The sequence below is a fragment of the Suncus etruscus genome, chromosome 13, assembly GCF_024139225.1.
Source record: "Suncus etruscus isolate mSunEtr1 chromosome 13, mSunEtr1.pri.cur, whole genome shotgun sequence".
NCBI lineage: Eukaryota > Metazoa > Chordata > Mammalia > Eulipotyphla > Soricidae > Suncus > Suncus etruscus.
In genome coordinates this window covers 80453595-80460325 of record NC_064860.1, presented here as the reverse complement: position 1 = coordinate 80460325, position 6731 = coordinate 80453595, and the positions used below count along the sequence as shown (strand labels likewise).

Below are 6731 nucleotides of genomic sequence, written 5' to 3'. Positions count from 1 at the left end.
ATTTTGTTTATCTTAAATTATTAAATGTTGACTAGAACTCATAGGGAAAAGTTTTATTTGCCTTGTGCTAAGATGAGACATTTTCATACTGTATTATATGTGAAGTATCTCAGACTGGATTTGGATTTCAACCTGATTTTATATTTTGTTTTGTTTTTGTTTTGGGAGCACACCTAGTGGTGTTCAGGGACTATTTCTAGTTCTGTGTTAGGAATAACTCCAAGCAGTGTGCAGGGGACCATATATAATACTTGGGGATTTTTGCCTATGTTGGCTATGTGAACAGCTCTACCACTATAGTATTTCTAAGGGCCTTAAACTTTATTTCTTTTACAAATCCAACTGTAACTCATTAACTTTTCCCAACTTCTTGCTGTCCTTTGATTTTATATGTTCTCCCATACCTTTCTTATTCTATTTTGGACATAACAGACAGAAAAGACACCAAGTTTTCAAATAAGTATTTGTTAAATGCCTCATAGAGCTCATTTCCGTAAAGTCAGAAAAATATCAGCCCTTGATTCAAAGCCATCCTTCAATTACTTCACAATTACTCACTGGGAAGAAAGAGTTTCATTCTACTTAAAGTTTTTGATGGCTTCAAAGAAGAGAGTTTGTTAGCCTTTTTTTTTTCTTTTTTCTTTTTTTATCAATCACAAATCTTTTTTAAAAATTGTCTTTCCTGCTTTGATGTTTCAGTCTGATTCAGTAAATGAAAATACTTGACATGTGGCTTTTAAGCAAAAAACACAATAGTTTTCTACCTTCATTGTAGTCATAACTCTCTTTGAAAATCTTTTAGTTTTCTTAATCTTATTCGCAGACAGTCATCTTCTCTGCATTCCACTCGGGGGAGTGGAAGTTGACAGAAACAATCTTTCTCTAATGTTGTGATTATGAAGGAAGACAGAACTCTCCTTTCAAAGCTGTTTGCTTAAAGTAGCCATAATTACACTGTAGTTCTGTGATGTTGATAACAAAATCAAATATCTTCCTCTTCTTGCATCAGAAAAATCTCTTACTATGCGTAATGTGCATGTTTATAATATCTAAAATATTAACTGTGGCATACATGCATTTAGGGACCAAATGGAAATATATAATTTGGATTACCTTATAGTCTTAAACTAGACTTTGATAAGGACAAAATAGAAAAAAATGAGGACATTGAACACAGGGAATGGGTTAGAATAATTTCAAAACTGGGTTTGCATAGACCCTTGTCATAGAAAGATCCAGTGTCTGAATGATTTCAGCAATGTCAAAAATTACTAGTTTATTATTACATTATTATTATTATTTTTTATTAGGAAGGACTAGACGACCTATAGTTGTTTTTTCATTGAATATCATTTTCACTTAATAGTACCTCTCAGTGTTTTTAATATTTCTTCATATTTCACTTTCTTTTTTTATTTATTTATTTTTTTAACACCACCCATCACCAGTGCAACATTCCCATCACCAATGTCCCAAGTCTCCCTCCTCCCCACCCGACCCCCACCTGTACTCTAAACAGGTTCTCAATTTCCCTCATACATTCTCATTATTAGGACAGTTCAAAATGTAGTTATTTATCCAACTAAACTCATCACTCTTTGTGATGAGCTTCCTGAGGTGAGCTGGAACTTCCAGCTCTTTTCTCTTTTGTGTCTGAAAGTTATTATTGCAAGAATGTCTTTCATTTTTCTTAAAACCCATAAATGTGTGAGACCATTCTGCGTTTTTCTCTCTCTCTCTGACTTATTTCACTCAGCATAATAGATTCCGTGTACATCCATGTATAGGAAAATTTCATGACTTCATCTCTCCTGACAGCTGCATAATATTCCATTGTGTATATGTACCACAGTTTCTTTAGCCATTCGTCTGTTGAAGGGCATCTTGGTTGTTTCCAGAGTCTTGCTATGGTAAATAGAGCTGCAATGAATATAGGTGTAAGGAAGGGATTTTTGTATTGTATTTTTGTGTTCCTAGGGTATATTCCTAGGAGTGGTATAGCTGGATCGTATGGGAGCTCGATTTCCAGTTTTTGGAGGAATCTCCATATCGCTTTCCATAAAGGTTGAACTAGATGGCATTCCCACCAGCAGTGGATAAGAGTTCCTTTCTCCCCACATCCCCGCCAACACTGTTTATTCTCATTCTTTGTGATGTGTGCCATTCTCTGTGGTGTGAGGTGGTATCTCATCGTTGTTTTGATTTGCATCTCCCTGATGATTAGTGATGTGGAGCACTTTTTCATGTGTCTTTTGGCCATCTGTATTTCTTCTTTGTCAAAGTGTCTGTTCATTTCTTCTCCCCATTTTTTGATGGAATTAGATGTTTTTTTCTTGTAAAGTTCTGTCAGTGCCTTGTATATTTTGGAGATTATCCCCTTATCTGATGGGTATTGGGTAAATAGTTTCTCCCACTCAGTGGGTGGCTCTTGTATCTTGGGCACTATTTCCTTTGAGGTGCAGAAGCTTCTCAGCTTAATATATTCCCATCTGTTAATTTCTGCTTTCACTTGCTTGGAGAGTGCAGTTTCTTCCTTGAAGATGCCTTTAGCCTCAATGTCCTGGAGTGTTTTACCTACGTATTGTTCTATATATCTTATGGTTTTGGGGCTGATATCGAGGTCTTTAATCCATTTGGATTTTACCTTCATACATGATGTTAGCTGGGGGTCTAAGTTCAATTTTTTGCAAGTGGCTACCCAGTAGTGCCAACACCACTTGTTGAAGAGGCTTTCTTTGTTCCATTTAGGATTTTTTGCTCCTTTATCAAAAATTAGGTGATTGTATGTCTGGGGAACATTCTCTGAGTATTCAAGCTTATTCCACTGATCTGAGGGCCTGTCCTTATTCCAATACCATGCTGTTTTGATAACTATTGCTTTGTAGTAAAGTTTAAAGTTGGGTTAAAGTTGACTAAAAATGTGAAGGACCTATACAAGGAAAACTATAAAACTCTGCTCCAAGAAATAAGAGAGGACACGCAGAAATGGAAGCACATACCCTGCTCATGGATTGGCAGGATTAACATCATTAAAATGGCAATACTCCCCAAAGCACTGTACAGATTTAATGTGATCCCCCTAAAGATACCCATGACATTCTTCAAAGAAGTGGACCAGGCACTTTTGAAATTTATTTGGAACAATAAACACCCTCGAATAGCTAAAGCAATCATTGGGAAAAAGAATATGGGAGGAATTACTTTCCCCAACTTATTATTATTATTTTAAGCCTCATGGGTTTTTTTGTTTTTTTTTGTTTTCCAAAAATATGGAATGCTTCACGAATTTGCGTATCATCCTTGCACAGGGGCCATGCTAATCTTCTCTGTATCGTTCCAATTTTAGTATATGTGCTGCCGAAGCAAGCACAAGCATCATGTTTTATAATAACTGTTGATAGTAGGATTTTATGCATAATACATTCCAGCATCACACTCTCCACCAGAATGTCTGCTCCCTTCCATCATTTATTCCAGTGTTCCTCCTCCCACAGTCATCTTCCTCACTGGCTCCATTGTGGTTGGCCTCCTGCTAAAGACTAGTTCTCAGTTCTGTTGTCTTTGAGCATTTGTCATTATCCTACTATGTTTCTTTATACCCAGATATTCAACAGGTCATTCTGTGTCTGTGTCTCTCCTTCTGACTAACTGTACTCAACATGACAGAATGTTATCAGTGTAGGTACCAAAGATGAGGAAGCTCTGGAGAACCGAGGGAGAAATGTGTTGGTGAGCTTACATTCTAAGGTATTAAGATACTTGCAATAGAATGAGAAAATCCCAAACATAGTTCTTCCCTTAAACATTGGAACTATTGCAGTTCTACTTAAAGAAACTATATTTTATATTTCCTATAAAGGCAGGAAATCAAACATCTTAGCATGCTCTATAAAGCCCCAGTTGTACCTATTATTTTAGCATCATTATCAATAGTTCCTTCTTAAAAATTATGTTTAATGATTTTTGTATCCTAGTATTGGATACAAATAACTATATATCATAGATTTTCTCTTCATGGTTTATATATGGGAGAGTCATCTAATAATAGGCCACCAATTTAAAGTATAAGTTTTTTCTTGAGGTATCACATTTTACAATAGTATTAGTATTTATTTTATTTTTTAGGCTTGCAATATTATTGCACTACTAAGGTTCTCTTTGAATTGAAAATCAGAGACAGAAGACCTGGACACCTGGAAGAAGAAAAAATGGCAACAATGAGAAAACATCCCTACTAATTGTTCAATAAAAACATTGAGGATGTGGGGGCCAGAGAGAGCATGAGGCCAATCCAGGACAGGCCTGAGTTCAATTCCTAGCATCCTATATGGTCTTCTGATCCTGCAGGAGCGATTTCTCAGTGCAGAGCCAGGAGTAGCCCCTGGGTGAGGCCCCAAACAGAAAACAAACAAACAAACAAGCAAGCTCCTTTGAAGATGTGAATGTTAGTTTGCCAGTTAATCTAAGGAGTCATGGGTACAGTTAAAGGCAGCCCAGGACAATAGATCTTCCACTCATCCTGTTGCCAAAGCTCTCAAAATGAAACTGGAGAAAAGGAAGAATACACAAGGAAACTTGGCAAGGAAACTCTTTTGGCAATAGGCAAAACAAAAGTCAAGCCACAGAGGGGCTCTGGCCACCTTGGATAGCCATGATGATTGTGTTCCATCCAACGAGAGTGACATTCCAGAGACGGTGCTGTGAAAGATCTCTCTCTCTCTGTCTCTCTGTCTCTCTGTCTGTCTCTCTGTCTCTGTCTCTCTCTCTCTTTATAGTTGAGCAGTTCTTAGATCACACTGGAAGCCTTATCCCAGCTTCTGTATTCACAGGTAGAAATAGTTTTACACATTACATTTTTTTTCTGAAATATCTAGGTCATAGAATCATTTGAATTATCTGTTCAGGATGGATGAGAGAAGTATGTATAAACAATTCCACATTTATTCTTTGGCAACCTTGAAAAATATTAATCTCTCCATCCTACCACAAAGAAACAAAATATCATATACTGTACTAGAGAAAAAGTGATGAGCAAGAATTTTCAGTATTTTACTGCATTATCAGACAATTCACAAGCATATTTTATGTGTTCATAGCCTCCTTTACTTTCTTGTATATTCCTTTTTGTTTGTTTGTTTTTGGGTCACACTACTGGCTCTTTGCTCAGAAGTCTTTTCAGGCAGTCTCGAAGGATCATATGAGATTCCGGGATTCAGAACGAGGTCCTTCTTGTGTTGGCCACATGCAAGGCAAATGCCTTACCACTGTACCATCACACTGGCCCACTTTCTTGTATATCTTTTGCAATTAAGATCATCATACCTTTTAAGTGTGAACGATTAATTATGGAGATAACATTTATTAGAGACTTTGATGTTGCTAAAATAAGCACGTTTAAAATCCCCAGGAAAATCGATTTGTGCTAACCTATTTCAAATTCATTTACAGAAAACAGGTACAAACAAAAAATTCATCTCAGCTAATATACCCAAAGTCTTCAAGGCCCTCATTTTGTTGCTAGATCTAAATGAAGAAATAAATTTTTTTTCTCTGGCAAAGGGTCAAAGGAGCGTAATTAAAACGTAAGTGAAGAATCTCAATGTCCAAAATAATATTTTGATAGTTTTCTAGAACAAGAAAGTTCAATAACATTAATAAGGTTATAAGTTTATAACCCATCTGATCATACTTTAGAGTTCTGGCTTCATGTTCTTGTCTATGACATGCTCTTCTTTCAGCCTGCTAAAATTCTGTCCATTCTTCAAGGTACCCTATTTCAAGTTTCCCAGAAACTCCCCCGAAATGTAATATGTTCTTCCTTTTCATTTGTACCTTATTGACTTATGCACTAAAATCCATTTGCATTGTCTTTGTGTGTTCCCGAGTCATGTCTTATTCATATGTATATCAAACCTTATTTAATCAGATTAGAAAACAGATACTAGTAAACTACCTACAATTTTGCACACTACATTCATGAGAGGCACTAGTATAGCAATTTATAACAGTCATTTCAATACAAAATTTTCTTAGATTGTGTTCAGTTTATGCTCTACATCTTTTTCAATATGATTGTGGTGTCTCCCTCTGTCTATGCACACATATCAGTTGGGATTGCATTTGGATGAAAATAACAAAAATCTGAACATATAGATTTAACCGTACATGGCTATTTTATCCTCTTTTCCCTGTAACATAGATCTTAGAACAGAAGCTTGTGGCAACTCTGGAAGTCAAGATCATTATGTAATCTATCCAAAAAGAAATTTTTTTCTGAATTTACAGATTCACAATTCTTTCATCAAAGTATTATTCTTGCACTAAACCTAGTAAGATTTTTTTTTTTTTTGGTTTTTGATTTTTGGGTCACACTCAATAGTGCTGAGGGGTTACTCCTGGCTCTACACTCAGAAATCGCTCCTGGCAGGCACAGGGGACCATATGGGATGCCAGGATTTGAATCAACATCCTTCTGCATGCAAGGCAAACATGCTATCTCTCCAGCCTCTAGTAAGATTTTTTTACTAGCAAAACACATTAAAACTAATATATATATATATATATATAAGGATTAAAGAGTATAGTGAGTAGAAAGTTTGCTTTGCATGCAGCTCACCCAGGTTTGATTCCCTATAACTTATATAGTTCCTAAAGCCCTACCAGGAGTGATTACTGAGCAGAACCAGGAATGATCTTTGAGCATCACTGGGTATGATAAAAAATTTTAATAG

At 36.1% G+C, this 6731-nt stretch overlaps 1 non-coding gene across 1 annotated transcript; it reads right to left on the bottom strand.

The window, feature by feature from the left end:
* Nucleotides 1–3263: 3263 nt before the first annotated feature.
* On the bottom strand, nt 3264–3370 carry LOC126026591 (U6 spliceosomal RNA). Its single transcript, XR_007501814.1, has one exon. It is a non-coding gene; the product is annotated as a U6 spliceosomal RNA (small nuclear RNA).
* Nucleotides 3371–6731: the final 3361 nt, after the last annotated feature.